This window comes from Trachypithecus francoisi, unplaced genomic scaffold (assembly GCF_009764315.1).
Source record: "Trachypithecus francoisi isolate TF-2019V2 unplaced genomic scaffold, Tfra_2.0 Lachesis_group8, whole genome shotgun sequence".
NCBI classification, from domain to species: domain Eukaryota; kingdom Metazoa; phylum Chordata; class Mammalia; order Primates; family Cercopithecidae; genus Trachypithecus; species Trachypithecus francoisi.
Window position 1 is genome coordinate 83,920,915 of NW_022681473.1, and position 21,313 is coordinate 83,942,227.

General features: G+C 40.8%; 1 long non-coding RNA gene across 1 annotated transcript in view; it reads right to left on the bottom strand.

The window, feature by feature from the left end:
- Positions 1-19,488, bottom strand: part of LOC117080976 — a 43,894-nt gene extending 24,406 nt beyond the window's left edge. Inside the window, exon 1 of the long non-coding RNA XR_004436032.1 lies at positions 18,757-19,488. This is a non-coding gene — a long non-coding RNA (uncharacterized LOC117080976). The remainder of the gene's footprint in view (positions 1-18,756) is intronic.
- Between the last annotated feature and the right edge of the window lie 1,825 nt (positions 19,489-21,313).

The following is a 21,313-nucleotide window of genomic DNA, read 5'->3' on the forward strand; positions in this document are numbered from 1 at the left end:
GTGAGAATATATGGTATTTGGTTTTTTATTCCTGAATTACTTTGCTTAGAATAATGGCCCCCAGCTCTATCCAAGTTGCTGCAAAAGACATTATTTTATTGCTTTTTATGGCTGAGTAGTATTCCATGTTGTATCTATACCACATTTTCTTTATCCACTCAGTGGTCAATGGGTACTTAGGATGGTTTCATATATTTGTAATTGTGAATTGGGCTGCAATAAATGTACATGTGCAGGTGTCTTTTTCATATAGTGACTTCTTTTCCTTTGGGTAGATACCCAGTAGTAAGATTGCTAGATCAAATGGTAGGTCTACTTTTAGTTCTTTAAGGAATCTCCAATCTCCATACTGTTTTTTTTTTCTTTTTTCTTTTTTAAATAGAGGTTGTACTAATTTACATTCCCACCAGCAGTGTATAAACATTCCTCTCTTACCACATTCATTTCAACATCTATTGTTCTTTGAGTTTTTAATAATGGCCATTCTTGCAGAAGTAAGGTGGTATCTCATTATGATTTTAGTTTGCATTTTCCTGATGATTAGTGATGTTGAGAATTTTTTCATATGTTTGTGGGCCATTTGTACATATTCTTTTGAGAAATGTGTATTCATGTCACTTGCTTACTTTTTGATGGGATTGTCATTATTTCTTTCTTGCTGATTTGTTTGAGTTCTTTGTAGATTCTGGATAATAGTCTTTGGTCACATGCATAGTTTGCAAATGTTCTCTCCTATTCTGTAGGTTGTTTGTTTACTCTGATGGTTATTTCTTTTGCTGTGCAGAAGCTTTTTAGTTTTATTAGGTCCCATTTATTTATTTTTGTTTTAGTTGCGTTTGCTTTTGGGGTCCTAGTCATGAATTATTTGCCTAGGCCAATGTCCATAAATGTTTTCCCAAGGTATTATCCTAGAATTTTTTATGGGTTCAGGCCTCAGATTTAAGTCTTTCATCCACCTTGGTTTGATTTTTGTATAAGGTGAGAGATAGGGATCCAGTTTCATTCTTCTGCATGTGGCTAGCTAGTTTTCCCAGCACCATTTGTTAAGTAGAATATCCTTTCCCCAATTTAAGTTTTTGTATGCTTTGTTGAAGATCAGTTGTTTGTAAGTATCTAGCTTTATTTCTGTGTTTTCTATTCTGTTCCACTGGTCTATGTGCCTACTTTTATACCAATACCATGTTGTTTTGGTAACTATAGCCTTGTGGCATAACTTGAGGTCCAGTAATGTGATGTCCCCAGATTTGTTCTTTTTGCTTAGGACTGCTTTGTCTATTCAGGTTCTTTTTTGTTTTGTATTAATTTTAGGATTTTTTCCAATTCTGTGAAAAATGATGTTGGTATTTTGATGTGAATTGCATTGAATCTGTAGATTGCTTTGGGCAATTAGGTCATTTTTACAATATTGATTCTGCCAATCCGTGAGCCTGGAGTGTGTTTCCATTTGTTTGTGTCATCTCTGATTTCTTTCAGCACCAACTTTAGCTATTATAGGTTCAATCATGATGCAATTCTATTGCATCTATTGATGAAATCCTAATGAAAATACCAGATTTTGTGGATATTGACAAACCAATTCTAAAGTTTATATGTAGATGCAAAAAACCCAGAATAGCCAACTCAATACTGAAGGAGAAAAACAAAGTTGGAAGATTGACAATACCTGGCTTTAAGACTTACTATAAAGCTATAGTGATCAAGACAGTGTGAAACTGTCAAAAGAATAGACAAATAGATCAGTGGAACAAAATAGAGAGCCCAGAAATAGATCCACATAAGTACAGTAAACTTTAACTCTCTGACAAAGGATCAAAGGCAATAAAATGGAGCAAAGATAGCCCATTCGATAAATGGGACTGAAACAACATCCACATGCAAAAAACTAAATCTAGACACAGATCTTATACCCTTTATGGAAATTAACTAAAAACGGATCACAGACCTAGATATAAAGTACGAAACTATAAAATGCACAAAAAATGGCATAGGAGAAAATATAGATGATATTGGTTATAGCAATGACTATTAGATAAAAAACCAAAGGCATGATCCTTGAAAGAAAGAATTGATCAGCTAGACTTCATTAAAATTAAGAAACTTCTGCTCTGTCAAACACAATGACAGAAGGATGAGAAGACAAGCTACAGGGTAGGAAAAATATTTACAAAAGATATATCTGATAAAGTACTGTTATTTAAAATATACAAGGAATTCTTAAAGCTCAATAATAAGAAAATAAACAACCAATTAAAAAATGGGCCAAAGATTGTAACATATACCTCATCAAAGAAGATGTATAGATAGCAATAGCATATGAAAAGATGCTCCACATCATGTCATCAGAGAAATACAAATTAAAAAACAATGAGATACCACCATACACCTATTTGGGTGTCCAAAATCCAGAATACTTACAACACCAGATGCAGGCAAGTACGTGGAGAAATAGGAATTCTCATTCATTGCTGATGGGAATGCAAAATGCTACAGTCAATTTGGAAGACAGTTTGGCAGTTTCTAACAAAACTAAACATATTCCTGCCAAAGAATCCAGCAATTATACTCCTTGGGATTTACACAAAGAGTTAAAAACTTATGTCCAAATAAAAACCTGCACATGGATGTTTATCGTAGCTCTGTTCATAATTGCCCAACCTTGGAAGAAACCAAGATGTTTTTCAGTGTTAATGGATAAACTGTGATATATCCTGATGGTGGAGTATTATTCATTGCTAAAAAGGAATGAGCTATCAAGCCACGAAAAGACATGCAGGAAATGTAAAGGCACATTAATAAATGAAAGAAGCCAATTTGAAAAGTCTACATACATACTGTATGATTCTAATTGTATAGCATTCTAGAAAAGGCAAAACTATGGAAACAGCAAAATAATCAGTGGTTGCAAGGGGTTTAATAGGTGGAGCAGAGGGGACTTTTAGGGCAATGAAGCTATTCTATATGGTACTATAATGAATACATGTCCTAATGCATTTGTTTGAATTCATAGAATGTACAACACCAAGAGTGAACCCGAATGTAAACTATGGGCTTTGGGTGATAATGATTTGTCATTAATTGTAACAAATGTGGTACTCTGGCAGGGGAAGTTAATAATGGGTGAGGCTGTGTATGTATAGGGGCAGGGGGTATATAGCTTAATTTTGCTGTGAATGTAAATATGTATTAAAGATAACGTCTATTTAAAAAGCCCTGATGTGGTAGTTGGTGTGGCATAGGTGATTGCACTCTGACTGATACCCTGAGTCTTAGAAAATCCTGAGAGCTCTAATAATAAGTTGCTCCCTTTTTAGGAGTTGGTGACTCCTCTCTAGGTATCCACATTTCTGGAAGGAAGGCACAGGTTGCACAGAGTAGATAGATATTTGAAGAGGCACTGCTTGTTCCAGAATATTTGGAGAGATCTCATAGGTAAATTAGGGGGAAGATCTTTCAGTGGAGGCTGGAATTAGAAAATATCTCTTTTCTAATCTTTCCAATGGTTTCTCCACAGTTTTTAGGATAAAAAAACTGGAAGGAACTTCAAAGACCACTTCATTCAATCTCTTCATTTTGCAAGGGAAGAAACCAAAGTTCAGGGAGGTCAGTGTTTGCTTGAGTTCATACAGTTAGTTAAAGTCATTATCTGGACTAGAACTCATGTCCCTTGATGCTTGTTTCTGTGCATTTGTCACCACCACACACTGTACTTTAGTTATAAATTCACTTTGGCTCTGCGTGGGTTGTTTTCAAATCAGATCTCAGACACAATCTTATCTTCAGGCGACACTGGCCATGAGGGGGTGATTGTACTTTCTGGGTTTATTAAGCATAGGATATGGCTCTTCAGGGCTGGATTGTGACATGTATCTTGTATTTTTTCCCAGAAACCTCATGTCTTAAATGCTGCTGAGAAATGATGTTATGACTCTGTGGAGAATATATAAATTTGTTTTGCTTGGTTTCTTGCCTTCTGATATGGTTTGGCTGTATCCTCACCCAAATCTCATCTTGAATTGTAGCTCCCACAATTCCCACATGTTGTGGAAGGGACCCAGTGGGAGGTAACTGAATCATGGGGGTGGGTCTTTGTCATGCTATTCTCATGATAGCGAATAAGTCTATAAAGATGGTTTTATAAACAGGAGTTTCCCTGTACAAGTTCTTTTCTTTTCTCTGCTGCCATGTCAGATGTGCCTTTCATCTTCCACCATAATTGTGAGGCCTCCCCAGCCATGTGGAACTGTGAGTCCATTAAACCTCTTTCTTTCGTAAATTGCCCAATCTCAGGTATGTCTTTATCAACAGCATGAAAATGGACTAATACACCTTCTAAATGTTGAAGTCATCCAAGCCTTAGGCCTTGAACATTTTCTGTCTATTTACAGTCACTCACCAGGTGACCTCATCTAGTTCTGACTTTAAATTTATTCTATAATCCAGATTTACATTTCTTTTTTTTTTTTTTTGAGATGGAGTCTCGCTCTGTCGCCCAGGCTGGAGTGCAGTGGCCGGATCTCAGCTCACTGCAAGCTCCGGCTCCCGGGTTCACACCATTCTCCTGCCTCAGCCTCCCGAGTAGCTGGGACTACAGGCGCCCGCCACCTCGCCCGGCTAGTTTTTTTGTATTTTTTAGTAGAGACGGGGTTTCACTGTGTTAGTCAGGATGGTCTCGATCTCCTGACCTCGTGATCCGCCCGTCTTGGCCTCCCAAAGTGCTGGGATTACAGGCTTGAGCCACCGCGCCCGGCCCAGATTTACATTTCTAATCCCAACCTTTCCCATGCTTTCCAGACACACATTATCAACTGCCTATGTATCATTTCTCCGCAATGCAATAGGATCTCAGACTTGATATTCCTGAAACCCAACTTTTCATCACTCTCCCAATCCTTAAGCCTGCTTCTCCTCCACAATCCTCCATCTCTGTAAATGGTGCCACAATTCATCTAGATGCTCATGTCAAAAAGCCTTGGAATCATCCTTGACCTTCACCTCTCACATCTAAATCACCTGTAAACCCTATGGATTCTACCTTCAGAGTATATCCAGAACCTAACGTCTTCTCACCTCCTCCACTGCTCCACCCTACCTTACTTGGATTACTTTAGTAGTGTCCTAACTGGTCTTGTGTTTCCACTCTTGGCATCCTTCATTCTATTCTCCACAGAACAGTCAGAATGGGCTTTTAAAACTGTAAATCAGAGAAGTAGAAACAAACATGGTGAACCCTATGGTTACCCCAGATTGCTGACTGGGAGCACTTTCTGAACTATAGTGTGGGAAGGGAGAATTCAAGCAGTCTTGCTGAGCTGAGGAGAGACTGAAGTTTGAAGAGGCTGAAGCAGCTACAATCTGCAAGGCAGACTAATGAGGAGGAGAATTAAGCCACACAGAGCAAGAAATTGCGTAGTGGTCTCCTCGAGTCTCTTGCTGAATACCAAACTATGCCCTCACAGAGTATAATTCCAAGAGGCTAGGCAAAGAATGACTGGAGTCCCAGAATTTGAATAATTTCCAAGCTTACACAGGGCTAGAAGACGTTTGTGTTCTAATCAGCAAGGGGCAAGTACTATTGAATTCCTGGTGCATTCAGTGAAGACTTCAAAAGGACAATGCCTTAGTTGTGGGCTTATCCCAGCCGTAGAGCATAGGTTCCTTTTGACCCCCCTAACAAAACTTAACAACAGGACTCAAAAGGATAAGGCTGAACTTCAATGACTTGCCTACCTGCTAGGAAAATAATGAAACTCTTTTTATAGAGCAAAATTCAACACTCAACAATCCAGTTTCCAGATGAAAACTACTAGACGTGCCAAAAATAGGAAAACGTGAACCAGAGCTCTTTTAGGGCCTTTGTATTTGCTCTTCTCTCAGCTGAGAACTCTCTTCCCTGAGAGGTCTGTCTGTACAATACCTCAATTCATTTAAGTATCTCTTCAAGTATTTTCCTTAGAGAAGCCTTTTCTGATATATAAAGTTATCACCATCTGTCAATCTTAATTCCCTCCTGCTATTTTTTCTTATTCATAGCATTTAGTCATTAGATTGTAAATCTCTTTGATATGTATTTGTTTGACGTGTACTGTACGTAATGTGCACTCAGAAACACTTATTGCATGATTGAATGAATATGAAACAATAGTTAATTTTCTTTGGGTAAGGCTAAACATTTAGGTTACCTAAATGTCTAGTAAATACCACTAGAATTGTGTGTGTATGTATGTGTGTGTGTGTATGTGTGTGTGTGTGTGTAGTGGTCTGGCTTTACCTAGTTATCACATTCAACGTATACAGCCTTATGAAGTGGGTATTATTATCTTCACTTATAGATTCCATTTATTTATTCAGGAGACATTTATTGAATACTTACTATATGATACATATAAAGGTAGATATAAATAGTCTCTGTCAGCAAAATATGCAGTGTGGCAAGCCAGCCTTGCATTTGTGTGAGTAAATGGCTTGTTTAACTGTGGTGTTGCAAGATATTATGAACCCAACATCCAGACATTAGAACCAGTGATGGGATCTTATATGACTCTTAGCCTGGTCCTAAAATTGTATGAAAGGCAGAAAGCCCTCACTTCTGGGCTTTCTAGACCTGGCAAGTTCCTTCCTCCCTGCAGTCTGCTGAGACCCCTGAACTTTGGAACTTTGGACATTCTCTGTGGGAACCAGGGAGGGCGCTGTCCAACTGCATTATTATGTACCCTTGATTGTATGTGTGTGTGGGGGGGGGTGTTTTAAAACTGAATTTTTTTGCTTTTCCTAGACTTCTACTCTTTCTGGGTTACCTGTATTATTAACATCTCCAGCCAACTCCTTCTTTATCTTGCTTTCCAGTCAGTCATCACCCTTGCCAGTTCTGCTTCTGTAAGATCTCTCAATCTCTCCAAAACCAACCACTTTACTTCCCTACTTACGACTATTGCCTCTTCACAATAAAATCTGACATCCTTAGCATCACAAGCATAGGATGGCATGGCTTTGCATGTATTCTGTGTATTGCTAGCTGGCTGAGGTGATGGAAAAATAGAGTAAAGGCATCCCATTGACTGTGGGTTGTCATTTTCTCTTGTCCTTTGGCCTCACTCTTACGGCTAAACTGAACATGCTATAAAGGAAGAAAGCCAGGCTAACAATGACAGCACGGTATACTAAGTACCATCATAAAGTCAATACTGAATGTTCCACAGGAAGCAAAGAAAAAGATGCTTGACTATGATTGACAGAGAGAGAGGTTGGAGGAAATGATGCTCAAGGCAAATCTTAAGGGATGAGCAGGAGCTTAGCAGGTGGTCAAGGTGAGAAACCGACATTCTGGGCTGAACAAACAGCATAGTGCAGGTATATAGAGGTGTCAGATGTCAAAGAGTTTTATATGCCCTGCAGGTTAATCTAGATATATTCTGAGGGCACTGAGGAATCACTGAGGGTTTTAGAATCAGACTTATGTGCATAAAGAATACTTTGGCAACAATGTTTTGGATGGCTTTAGCGGGGAACTGGAGGTAGAAAACCAGTAGGATACCACTGCAATAGTCCAGGCAAGAGACAAAGGGCAGAAATAATACCACTAGCTAGCAGTGATTTTGAGCTATGTGCTAGGCACATAGTAGGTTCTCATTTTGTTTAATTTCATTTTATCCTAACATTCCTATGAGGTGGAGAAACCGAGCAGTTTGCCCACAGTCACACAGCGAGTGGTGAAGCTGAGACAGAAATTCAAGTAATGACCCCAGAGCTTGTGGTCCAAACAGCAAAGAGGAGGGATTTTAGAGTGTTTAGGGACATTAAGTAATTAAGGGATAAGATCTCATTTCCCTCCCAGAACAGTCCGGCTCAGAGTCCTTTGTTTGGCTTGTGGGAGATTCATTAGGGGCCAACCCACCTTCCCTGGGGAAGAGGACATGAGTCAGGCCATCAGGGCTGTGGCTGGGCTCGTTTGAGTTTCCTCTGAGCTTTGCTTGCTTTGCTCTGCCTTGTCACATAATGTGGCTGGATTTGAATTATGAGAGTGACTGGCAGGCTGATGCCAACATGATGCGTGAAAAACACTCTCCACATTGGAAAGAATTTTCCTTCTGGGCTAAGCTGAGAGCACATGTTACTCATTGGCAGATCCTGAAAATCCCAGCACTCAGAGATTTACCAGCATTCTCTGTAAAGCAAAGCAGATGCCTCTGTATCTGTCCTGAGAAGGGCTAAATGAGAGGAAAATGAGTTCTCATGCCTTACCTGCTCACCAACGTAGGTTTTGAAAGCCAAAGGAACAAAAAGAGTTCAAGTCTGTATCTCATTTAGTTCAAGTCTGTATCTGTAGATCATTTCTACCTAATAGAAATGTGAGTTAATTGTAAGCTTTAAACTCAGACACACTCATTGCCTATTAGGGGTGACTATTTTATTACACATTGTCAAAAGAGACATGTTTCTATTCTTTTTGCAGTCGAAGGAGGCAGGAGCAAGGTAAGCAGGTAACCTTGCTCTTTGAGGATTCTTGCAACTGTCTGAGAAAGCTTTGGCTGTTCTGGTGTCCACACTACTGACATGAAGGTCTCTTGAGCGTGATGACATTTCTTGGGACCTACTTTCTAGAACGTACTGGACTTGCTGTGTCTTGCAGCATAAATTCACTGCCTCTCAAACTAAATAAATAGAAATTAAATAAATAGTTACAATTTAAAACTTGACAGGGTGCAGTGGCTCATGCCTGTAATCCCAGCACTTTGGGAGGCTGAGGCAGGAGGATTGCTTGAGCTCAGGAGTTTGAGACCAGCCTGGGCAACACAGAGAGACCCCATCTCTACAAAAAGTAAAAAGAAAAAAAATTAGCTGGGCATGGTGGTGTGCACCTGTGGTCCCAGCTACTTGGGAAGCTGAGGTGGGAGAATCGCTTGAGATTGAGAAGTGGAGATCGCAGTGAGCCAATATCGTGCCACTGCACTCCAGCCTGGGTGACAGAGTGAGATCCTGTCTCAAAAAACAAAAGAATAAAAAATGAAAATGAAAATTTAAAAAGTTAAAACTTACAAAAAGTTTCATTGATGGCATTTTCATTATGTTTAAACTTCTGGATCTCAAAGAACTTAGGTGTCTGATCAAAGCCAGCTTATTTGAGAGGTCTAGCTGACCACTGAACACAAGCATCAATATTCCTTGGGCCTTCCCACACCAGTACTCTTTAACTCAGTTGTCCTGATTGATTTTTCTTCAGGACACATATCAGCACCTGATAAATATGTTGTTTGTCATCCATTTCTCCTTATAAAATAAAAACTCCATGGGGGCAGGGACTTGATTTGTTCACTGCTCTATACTCAGTATCTAGAATGGTTCTTGGCACATAGTAGATTCTCAACAAATATTTATGGAATGATTGAATAAGTAAACTCCTAGCCTATTTCTAACAATAGTCTCATGTGTAATTAGAGTTCATGCTGATCCATAAATTGCATACTCAAAATCTTTGCATTTTACTCACCTCTTTTTCATATCTAGCTGACTGCTATACATCGCAAAGTTATAGCATTCCTCACATGTGGCAGAATTTTCTTTGATTTTGAGAATCATTCATATTGTCAAATGCCTCAGACATTAGGATGTATAGTATTTTTTCTTTCCTTATCACTTTCAGCCTCCTTTTTAATGGCTACTTTTGTTTCCATTGTAAGGATGCTCTTCTTCTTAACTGTTATAGTAGCACTTTGGGAGGCCGAGGCAGAGGATCACTTAAGCCCAGGAGTTCGAGACCAGCCTGGGCAACATAGTGAGACCTCATCTCTGCTAAAAATTAAAAAAATTAGCTGGTCATGGTGGTGCATTTCTGTAGTCCCAATTACTAGGTGGCTGAGGCAGGAGGAGCGCTTGAGTCTGGAAGGTCAAGGCTACAGTGAGCCATGGTTGTGTCACTGCACTCCAACCTGGGTGACAGAGCAAGATCCTGTCTCAAGGAAAAAAATTAGTTATGGTAAATCCTTACAACCATCCTAGCATAGGGTATGTGCCCTTACAATATGGCAGAAGGCAAAAGGATGCTCACACCATGTTTGGGTCAAAGGCACTTTGGCACCAGGGTTCAGCTTAGCTTTGTGTGAGTGTCCATCCATTGAAATTCACAGGTAGAAGGGCTTTTCTACTCCCAGGTATGCCTGTGTTACCCCACTGTCCCAGTCACTGGCCCCCCGAGGGTGCCTCTCAGAGGCCCTGCCAGCTCCTGATTCCTCCCTTTGCCCCTGCTGTCCCTTCTGCTTGGACAACCTCTCTTTCCCACTTATCCAGCTCAAGTCCCTGTTGTCCAAAGCCCTCCCCTTACTGCTCCAATCACATCACGGTGCCCTCAAGTTCCTTTCTCTGTACTGATCTTTCTCTCTTCTTCTAGGTGAGAAGCAGTGAAATTCCATAGAAGAAACCTTTGACTTGGAGTCAAAAGTTCAGATTTGAGCCTTGTATCTGCCTCATATCAGACAGCCATCTCTGAGCCTCAATTTCCTCCTCGGTAAATTCTGATAACTATTTGTACTTGGAAGACATGACAAGGCTGTTTCAGGGTCAGGGATGATCATGTAGGAAATAAGCTTTGGAGATGATTCAGCATATGCAAAGATCCCAGACATAATCATTACAGGATTTTTTACGCTTCATCTAGAACAGCGTGGCTCTTACCAAGAACATATAAATCCCAGTAATGCTGGTGACAAGTGACAGAGTACATTTTAACTGCAGTTGCAAAATGAAATCCTGCTCAGAACTGGCTTTGTTCCTTTTTGGGATTTCCACATTTGGGAAAGGGCGATCAAAGAGAGGAAGAGAAAAAGAAGGAAGCTGACTTTTTACAGAGCTGTGCATTCAGTTTGTGTAAGCTACTTTGGATAATCACATTTCCTGATTGCCTTTGCGGGTTTGGAACATTCAGTCACTTGTTCTTATGTTTAGTCATCCACTGAACATTTATTGAGAGCTTATTATGCCCTGGGCACTGTGGATACAGAGATGAATAAGGCACACGCCGGCAACACAGCCAGGTTGAGGGAGCTGGCATGTGATCAACAAGATGGATGCAGTGATTAAGATACGTCTAGGGAACAGAAGGGGCACCTATCTCAAACCAGGGACCAGCAATTATTCTCAAGGCATTGTCTGCATGGAAGGTAAGATGGCATACACTGGGCATGTGACTGCATGTGGTAGGGCAGGAAAACATCTAATACAAAGGAATCCATTAGACAACATGGTTGTATTCCTGAACTCATGTTCTCAGTCACTCTACAGCCAAATGTTAGCCTGTCAGGGGTCCGATGGTGTGGTGTGTTTCCATGATGTAATTTCTTTAGACCCACTCTCAGCATACTGTCTTGGAGGAAGGGGCCAAATCAGTGTCCCTCACATAAAGGGCCCTGTGTGTCTCCACTGTGTTTTGCTCACTCTAGCCATCTGTGAGTAGGGCCACTGTTTAGACAGTGATACTCAGACACAGGAAGACTTGGTTGAGTCTCTCTATTTTTGAATGATTTCAGGTTTCCCAGACTTCCACTTGAGTAGACTGGGAAACTCAAGGACTTAGTCAAGGAAACCCATTTTTTTTCTTTTTCTTTTTAAATTAGCTTTTTATTTTAGAATGACAAAAATGATGCAAAGATAGCACAGGGAGTTTCCATATACCCCCCTACCCAGTTTTCCCCTACTGTGAGCATCGGACATTACCACTTGTCACAACTAAGAAATCAGTGTTGGGATATTTCTATTACCTGAACTCCACATTTTATTCACATTTCACCAGTTTTCCCACTAATGTTCTTTCCTGTTCCAGGATCTCATCCAGAATAATGCATTACATCCAATTGTCATGCCTCCTTAGATTCCTTTAGGCTATGACAGTTTCCTAGATTGTCCTTGTTTTTGATGACATTGACAGTTTTGAGGAGTGCTGTTCAGATATTTTGTAGAATGTCCCTCCATTGGGTTTGTCTGATGTTTTTCTCATAGCTAGACTGGGATTATGGGTTTTGGGAGAAAGACCACAGAGGTGAAGCTAACATAGCTGTATTTCATTCACATCATTTAAGTGGTACATGCTATCAACATGACATCGCTACCGATGTTAATCTTTATCACCCGGCCTAGGTGGTCCTTTCTAGTTTTTGTCACTGTAAGATGACTTTCCTCCCACTTTCTATACTCTTATTCTTTAGAAATAAGTCATTAGGCGCAGTCCATACTCAAAGGGATGGGGGGATAAAATTCTATTTCCTAGGAAGGGAGCATCTACATAAATTATTTGGAATTCTTCTGTGAGGAAGATTAGCCTTCCCCATTTATTTATGTAATTATGTACTTACATCAGTATGCAGTTATAAATATTTTATATTTATTTACACATGACATTGCTTTATTTGTTTTGCTGCTCAAATGGTTTCTTCTTTGACCATGGGGGGCTATTTTAGGTTGACCTCTGTTTCTGTGTCCTTTTGGCATGCCCCCACCCTTTTGGTTTTTGAGTACTTCTTTACTTTCAGGCACAAGGTACTTCAGGCTCATCTTGTATTTTTCATCTCCATCTACAAAGATCTGTTTTTCACTTCCATGTGAAAAAAAGATCTGTTTTTCACTTCCATGTGAAAAAAAGATCTGTTTTTCACTTCCATGTGAAAAAAAGATCTATTTTTCTGACACCAACTGTGTGTTTTTTTCTTCCCTACTCTAACCAGTTCTCCAACATTAGCAAAGGTGCCCTGCAATTCAGTTCAGTTCTGACACTATCTACTTGGAGTTAGAGTCAGATTCTGAAGGTTAAAGGCTCAGTCCCACAAGCCTTCCTCCACTTCAAACACCAATTGCAAGTCCAGGCCTCCTGTACTTCTGACTAACTTGCTATAAATTGGGGGTTCCCACCATTCTCTCCTCTGAGCCACCTTTGTGGCTGGTCTCATCAAGCTTCTGGCCTCCTGAGGAATCCAACTGAGTTGTGTTCAGCTTTTTGGTTATTATCTGCCACTTAGCAGTTTTTAAGATCAGAGACATGATCTAGTACCACGACAGGAGATTTGCTTTGGGAGAGAGTCTATGAGATGTAGCTGTGACTGGTGAAAAAGCACTGGCCAAGTCTAGAACTATATAAAAAGGAATGTATACTATCACCAAATGGAACTTACCCCTGGACAGACCTCAGGGAAAGCAGTTTACTCACTATTGTCAGTTTATTATAAAGGCTAAAACTTAGGAGCAGCAGCATAGATGCAGAGGGCAAGGAATGAAGGGGGGGGTGCGAGGCTTCCGTGCACTCCCCAAGCTGCACCTTGATGTGTTCACCAGCCCAGGAGCTCTCTGAACCCAGTTGTTGAGGGTTTTTCTGCAGTCTCCATTTTGTAGGCATGATTTATTACGTCATTGGTCACTGGTGATTAATCAATCTCCAGCCCTTCTTCCCATCCTGGAGGTCACAGGGTGGGGCTGAAAATTTCAACCATCTAATCACTGGCTGATCTTCTGGTAACCAGTTCCCATCCTGAAGCTATGTATGGGCCCACCGAGAGACACCTCATCAGCATAAACTCAAGTATGGTTAAAAGGGGCTTCTGAGGAAAAGTAACTCCGTGATGCTCCTCTCACTCCTGTCCCTCCGGAAATTCCAAGGGTTTTAGACTCTCTTGTGTCAAGAGCCAGGAACAAATACCAAATATTACGACAAAAGGCACTCCTCTCACCCCATCACTCAGGAAACTTTAAGAGTTTAGGAGCTCTGTGCTAGGAACCTGGGATGAAGGCCAAATATATATTTCTTATTATGTCACAACATTACACCATCCCTAGAATCAAGATTGTATTCTCCACGGAGTTCTGGTTGTTTTATTTATTTATTTATTTTTTTGAGAATGGCAGTGGAGTTCAAGATTTTGGCTCTGGGTATGCTCATTGCTACTGAGGTATAATTGTTTCTAGTTTTTGCAGCAGACAGAGCTAGGAAATACACGTATGTATGTATAATAATCCATGTATACACACATATATATATTTCTACATCTATCCATCTGTATCTATGTTAAGCTAAATGCGAGTTTAGATTGATGTCTCTGACTCTGATCTATCACCACATGGACTCCTTCTAGCCTTCTCTCTGCTTATCTGTAACTTCTTCCTCTAACAGTGAGAACACTGGCTCTCACCATCCATCATTCAACCCTAGTATACATGCATAGCAGTTTCATGATTCTTAACTTATATCCCTGTGAGAAGCAACTTTAAAGTACAGTGTTTATGCACAATTTCCTTTGTCTCTAGCCTTACAATTTCCAACATTTTCCAAATTTTCAAAGCCAAAACATAATTTTCCAAATTTTCTAAAGCTACTTATATTAGCTTTATTTTTTTCCCCACTCCCTACTGTGCATCTGCCTCTTTTAAAATTATTTTCTATCCATTTGGTTTGAAAGAAATACTGGATATTGGTTTGTCAATGAGCCTTTGAACCATGATATTTCCCTCAAGTCAGTGTCAGGATTGTAAGAGCATTTCACCAGGCTTCGCAGACAGATGAATCTTTTAGATAACTTTCCTTAATTAGAAAAATGATTTTTTTCCACATATGTTTATACAAGTCATTTTTGCTTATTCTAGACAACATGGGAATTTTTATGCTATGCATATAGTGTATAGGGTAAAATGGAAAGACTTTTCAAATTCACTAACAAAAGATATATTCTTAACACTTCCAATAGCATGTGTATGCACACTGTTGTATCTTGATGTAACAATGGTTATAAACGTACAGAATGAGAGTTGGAAAACAATATCAGTCAACTCTGGTCTGGAAAACATGTGGTTTCTTTTGAGTGTTAAATTAAACTAAATTTGACCTGAGGATGTCTCCATACAGGAGTCCTCACATAACAAACTGCAGCCTAACTTAATACATAAACTAACTAGAAACAGATAGCGGAGTCTCAGCCAATCATAGCAGCTGAGCTTCATTCAATCACAGGTAGCCAACTGTTCAGACCAAGTTCAAATAAGGCAAACCCCAAGCAGTAACCAATCAGGCTGTCTCTATACCTCACTTCCATTTCTGTACATCATTTGCATTTTCTGTTCATCAGCGCTGTCTGACTACGTGGCAGATTGGAGTCCTTTGAACTTGTTCTGGTTCTGAGAGCTGCCCGATTCTAGAATGATGAATTAAGATCTTTAAATTTTGTCTTTTTAATGAGAGTAAGGAATTTTAAAAGACGAGATATGCTTAAAGACACAGAGATTGAAATGGAAATTCTACCTCCTCCATTTCTGCCTTATGTCTGGGAGTTGTGCTCTGAGATTTTTCACTACACTTAAACCCTTTCTTTTATAACTGAGAGCCCCTTGATCCCTCCTGTCTCCAGGCACTTTTGCTTTGCAAATAGTAGGAACTCAGGAAACAATTGTGTTTTTGTTGTTGTTGTTTGTTTTACTTTTAGTTTTTTCTTGAGACAGGGTTTCACTCTGTCACCCAGACTGGAGTACAGTGGTGCGATCACAGCTCAATGTAGCCTCAACCTCTAGGGCTCAAGTGATCCTCTCACCTCAGCCACCTGAGTAGCTGGGACCACAGGCACAAGCCACATGCCAGGCTAATTTTTAAATTTTTCATAGAGATGGGGTCTCGCTAGGTTGCCTAGGCTGGTCTTGAACTTTTCGCCTCTTGCCTCAGCCTCCAAAGTGCTGGGATTATAGGCGTGAGCCACTGCACCTGGCTAGGATATAATTGTTGAGTAGCTGAATAGTAGACCTAAGTCAGCCTTGAAAATCAGCTGCTCCTGCTTATTTTCAGGGATCTCTTTTCTATTTGCTAATAAACACATTTTAGTGGACTAATCATGAATTGTTTTATGGTTGGCCTGACATTTAAAATGTTGGTGGTGCTCCTCCTGCCCTCCAAAGCCCTTTATGGAGCACATTAACAGAGCCCTGCCAGCGTTACAAGCTGGGCCCCACCTGAGGTTGTCTCCATCGCCCCCTCCACCCACTTTGCTGGCCACAGAAAGTTTGTGCTTTGGTGTTTTCATCAGTTGAGTTCCTTTTGCTCACCAAAGGAACACCACTTTTGCCAGAAAACCTTTCTCCTCCCTTGCTTCAAATCCATCACTTTACAAAGAGTGTTTTAATTTAAAAAAGTTTATAAAAGTTTATGCTTTGGATTTTTTTCCTCCTGGGGAAACAGTATTCGGGCTGCATAGAATCATTCTGCTTGGTAGGCTGACTGTTCTAAAGATGTCCTTTCCCTAAGCCCAATTTCCCCATGAGAGAGAACAGCACCCCAGGGCTGTTAGGGCCAAGAGGATGATCTCAGGTGCAGTAGCGTGCTGGGCCCATTGCAGAGTGCTCAGTTCATCTTCTGGGTAGTCTGTGTCTGGTTTTGTGCCAGAGGGAGAGCTAAAGGGAAGCTACAGAAGCATCCAGAGTTGGCAGGACTGCTGGGCATTTGCGTCTTCAGCAGGGCCACCCTGTTTTGTTGAGCAGGTTGTTTCTGTGCAAGGCAGAGAGCATCCAGGGCCTGAGTCAGGGGCTGAGATCCAGCCTGTGCCAGGCTGACCTATGCCTGCCATGGGGCTGGGTATTAATTTCCTGTGGCTACTGTCACAAACTATCACCAACTGGGTGCCTTAAAACAACACATTTATTCGCTCACAGGTTTGGAGGCCAGAAGTCTGAAATCAAGGTGTCATCTGGATTCTGGAGGCTCAGAGGGAGAATCTGTTCTTAGCTTCTGGCGGCTACCAGAAATCTTTAGCATTCCTCGGTTGTGGCAGCATCCTTTAATCTCTGCCTTTGTTTTCACAGGACCTTCTTTTGTGCCTGTGTGTATTTCTTTTCCTCTTCTTATAACGATGCTAGTCATATTAGATTTGGGGCTGTCTCTAATCCAGTATGATCTCATTTTAACTAATTACCTCCACAAAGACCCGATTTCCAAACAATGTCACATTCCGAGGTTCTGTTTGAACAGAATTTTTAGGGGACACTCTTCAACTCAGTATGGGCTGCATCAGCCTGAAGGAAAGGGCACCTTTGAAAAATTGCCAGTGGTTCTGTCTGCTTGCCAAGCTGTGTTCTCCACTTTTTTTTTTTTTTTTTTTTTCTCCTCCAGTTTGAGCAAAGGTGCTGTCTGGGCTAGCAGAAACCCTAGGTTTTGCTATGGAAACAGTCAGCACTACAAGATATGTTAGTTTACAAGCTTCTTGAAGCAGGGACATTGTCTGGTAACTCTTTAAGAACTGCCATAGCTTCTATCCATTCATTAAGTTCTCAAAAATGCTTGTTGCAATCATGGCAAATAATTATGACAAAAATCTGGAAAGGCCCTTCTGATTCCAGCTATTACAGCAAAGCTTTTTAATTTTTTAGAAAACATAGATGAGTAGCTTTTAACCTGTTTTATCTCATTCTTTGCTTCTTTGGTGGTTTAAAAATCCTGTTGGATTCTTAAGGGTTAAATGTGGTAGGTTCTACCCCATTACTGTGAGTCATACAATATTTCTCAAAGTGTGCCCATGGGGTGTTAGCCCCATAAAAATTGTCCCAAGAGAAAATGGTTTTTGTGGTTAAACAAGACTGGGGCATTGTGCATTTGCTTTTCTTTTCCTGGAGATTAGTAATGTACCCGCTTTGTAAAAGTTCCTGAGTCTTGCAGTAGAGAAACCTATAAACTTTGTTTTAATCCAGTGATCCCAAATTTATTTGGCTAAAGCCTCTCCTCCTTTTTTCTTTGATAAATGAATAACATCTATTATTAGGTTTGCGCCCAATCCCTGTGTTGCTCAAAGATCAGCTGCCATCCTACACATGCCTTCCAGCTCTAAAGTGAGAGCTACATGAATTTGGGCAGTCACTCAGTCTCTCTGGGTTTTTCCTTTCTTGTTTGTCAAATGGGAGATACATTTGTAAAGTTTGTGGTGACATTTCCACAGGTTTCCTCTAGTAGTACCATGTGGGAGAAAGAGCAGTAGCATGATAGGCCCCGTAGAACGATGGGCTGCTGGACTAGGTAGGTGTCCCTGTTTTGTTTCCCAGGTAGACAAAAAATGGGGCACTAGAGCTGAGAAACTCTCTGTCTCAGTTGTATTTCAGTTCATCCTTGCTTCATAGGATGAACTGAAATACAATCCATAGAACTAGTGTCTAAGCAGTAAACTTTGAGAACCACTGGAGAGTGGTCAAGAGTATAAATGCCAGAATCGGGCTCAAGACTTAGATTTGTTGACTTTGGATAAGTAACTAAGCCTCTCTGAGCCTGAATTTCCTCATCTGTGAGACAGTAATATAACGCTACTTGCTTCAGAGGATTAATTGAAATACTATAGATAAAGTGTTTAGCACGGGGCCTGGGATATAGTAACAACTCAATAAATGTGAGTGTCTATCATTATCATCATCATAATTATTATTTTAATGATCATAAAGCCCAATGACTTCTTATGTCATTTTTAGAGATCATTTGGGGGGAATGATAATCTTGAGTCTAACAAAGAAGATGAAGTTTTCAAAGCTGTTGACCTTTATAAAAATCAGCCCTGGTAGGAAAGTTGATTTTTTTCTCAGCTTCTAAGAACTCTGGGAATTGACATTTACTAAATCCAGTTATTCTGAACCATGGGAAACTGTTTTGCATCTGTCGATAAGTTGTGATTTCTTCAGGGTGGCCACAAGTTATTATGTTTACCTAATTAAGCCAAAAGTGGCCAAATGAAATTCTCCATTTCAAAAGACATGTCACAGTTACTGGCTTACCTCTGGGAGTGTGGCAGCAGAGAGACAGCAAGGGGTAGGTCAAGGGGAAATGATGGGAAATTCCCAAGAAGCACTGATGTCTCCTTTTTGGATGCATGTACCACAGAAGAGTCTGCAGTGGCTGCAGAGTCCACTGACAGCTTGGCTAAGGCAAAGCACAGCTTCCACAGCACCAGTCCTCAGGAGGATGGAAAGTAAGACCACGTTCCAGAGAATGATATGCACAGACTCTTGGTGATTGCCCGGGTGGGTTGGTTGAATAAGTGGTTGTCCCTGCTAGTACAAGGGAGAAAATTCAGAATATGGAATAGGTTTTCAGGCCACATTTCATAGGGCTTTATATTAGAGAACTTCCAGATAGTTATTTGAAAATTCAAATATGATTTCAGGCCATATTTCACAGGGCTCTATTATTATTTGTTACTGTAACAAAGACAGTAAAGGGAGGGAGCTGCCACTTACAAGCATCTGAAAAACACTAGTCTAGTACAGGGGATTAGAGATCTATGGGTCTTCAGCAAGGCATTGCGAATACAGACATAGCCACTCAACAGGGCATAGAAGGAGATAGAAAGGCATGTGATACAAGATTTTAACTGCTATGAGGATCTCAGAGGCAGTGGGGTGTGATAAAGAGCAATGACTCTGAAGTCTCACAGACCCAGGTCTTGATTTCAGCCTTCTCGCTAAGAAGTTCTATTAAATAGATAAGTTTCCTAAATGTTTCTGCACCTCAGATTCTTTATGCCTAAAATGGGGGTTAAAACAGCATCAACCGCATAGAATGGTTGTGAGGATTAGGTAAGATAATAATTAGCACAGAGTCTGTCATGGAGCAGGCATCTATTTCAGCTATGCCATAATTATTAACATAGAATAAAGAAAGGTCTGAGAGGCCTAGAGTAGCTAGAGAGAGCTTCACGGGGAAAAGTGGGGTTTCCTGGCCTTGAAAGAGGCTGGCAGCAGAGAAACGGCATGGAAGTACAAACCCTCAGGGATTCAGAGTCAGAGTATACTAGCTGGACAAAGAGAATATGAAATAGGTTTTCAGGCCATATTTCGTAGGCTTCTATATCTTCTGATATCTCTGTCTCTATCTCCACCTTCACTGCTGTCCATATCTGTACCTACTGAATTCCAAGTGAGATTGTAAGTTCCTTAAATTAAAGACTTCTGGGGCTCACCAGCACCTTTACGTTTTACAAAAATCTCTTTGGCTGATCTATGGCCAAAGGATTGAGGAGCAAAATGAGACTGGGATACTTGGAGGACTGTTGTAGAGGTAGAGGTGAAGGGTGATGGACATTAAGAAGAACGTGACAACAGACTGGGTGGGAGCAGTGGTCAGATTTAAGATGTATCGTGGAGGTAGACGCCACAGGGGATTGAATGGGGGAAGTGAGAAGAGAGAAGAACCAAAGATGACTCACAGGTTTTAGATGCCATCTAGAGTATGGACTGAAAGGGGATTTGGGGTGAACATCAAGGGTTTGGGGCATATTCATATTGAAATGCTGTGAGACATTCAAGAGGAAACTTCAGAGAGGCAATTGGTTATTTGGCTCAGAATGTAGAATAAATATCTGGGCTGGAGAGAGACACTTGAGGAATATTCATAAATAGTCATAATTACACATAAATGGATGGATGGCTCTGAAAGCCATGGGGATGATGAGATCTGCAAGGGAGAGAACATGAAATGACAAGAGAAGCAGGGTCTTTTTAAATCAACTGCTGCTGGGTTTCCTTCTGCACTCCTTTAGGAAAACAAATGTGCATCACAGGGTCTAGCCACTTCAGAATGTTTGTGCAACCCCAAATTTGGTAGTTAAATCTCCTCAGTTAGATCGTGTGCTTCTTACAAACAGGTAAAATTGTCTTATCCTTCTTTTGTACCCCTTCTCTTCCCACAGCACCTAGCCATGCCCTCAGCACCAACTTGGTAGAGTTCATTAATTGGAGCAAATGAAGTCAAGGTATTGGGTTGAATGAATACCTTGGGTGGACTTCTTAATTCATGGGCCCACACAGGGCTGCTTCCTAGGCCAATCATCTCTCAGACATTGTTGATTTGGGAGAAAGTAGGGAGAGAGGAACAAGATAGGAGGTATGAATGGAAGTATGTGGCCCCACTACTGGACAGTCAATACCAAGAGAATATGCTCTTTGTGGTCATCAGCTGTATCCTCTTTAGATGTGAGACACTGCTCCAAGACTGTGAATGCTACTCACTCCACAGTGTCCTTCCTGAAAGGGTATAGTTTCCACTGTCTGTGTCACAGAAGGTGCTGCTGAGCAAACCCAGTGAAGAAATGGCCACACAGTACATGCCCCCAAAGTGCCCTGTGTGTCCTAAAGCACATGGAACAGCATCAGACATGGAAAAGAGCCAGAAATTCAGTGCAACAATGGTGAGGGAGGTGATGGGAACTTATCTTTTTAAAGATCCATCCACTGAGTTGTCTGGTAAATTGAAGAGGGCCCAAATCTTCTCTTCTAGATGCTGGACTAGGTAGGTGTCCTTGCTTTGTTTCCCAAGTAGATAAAAATGGGGCTC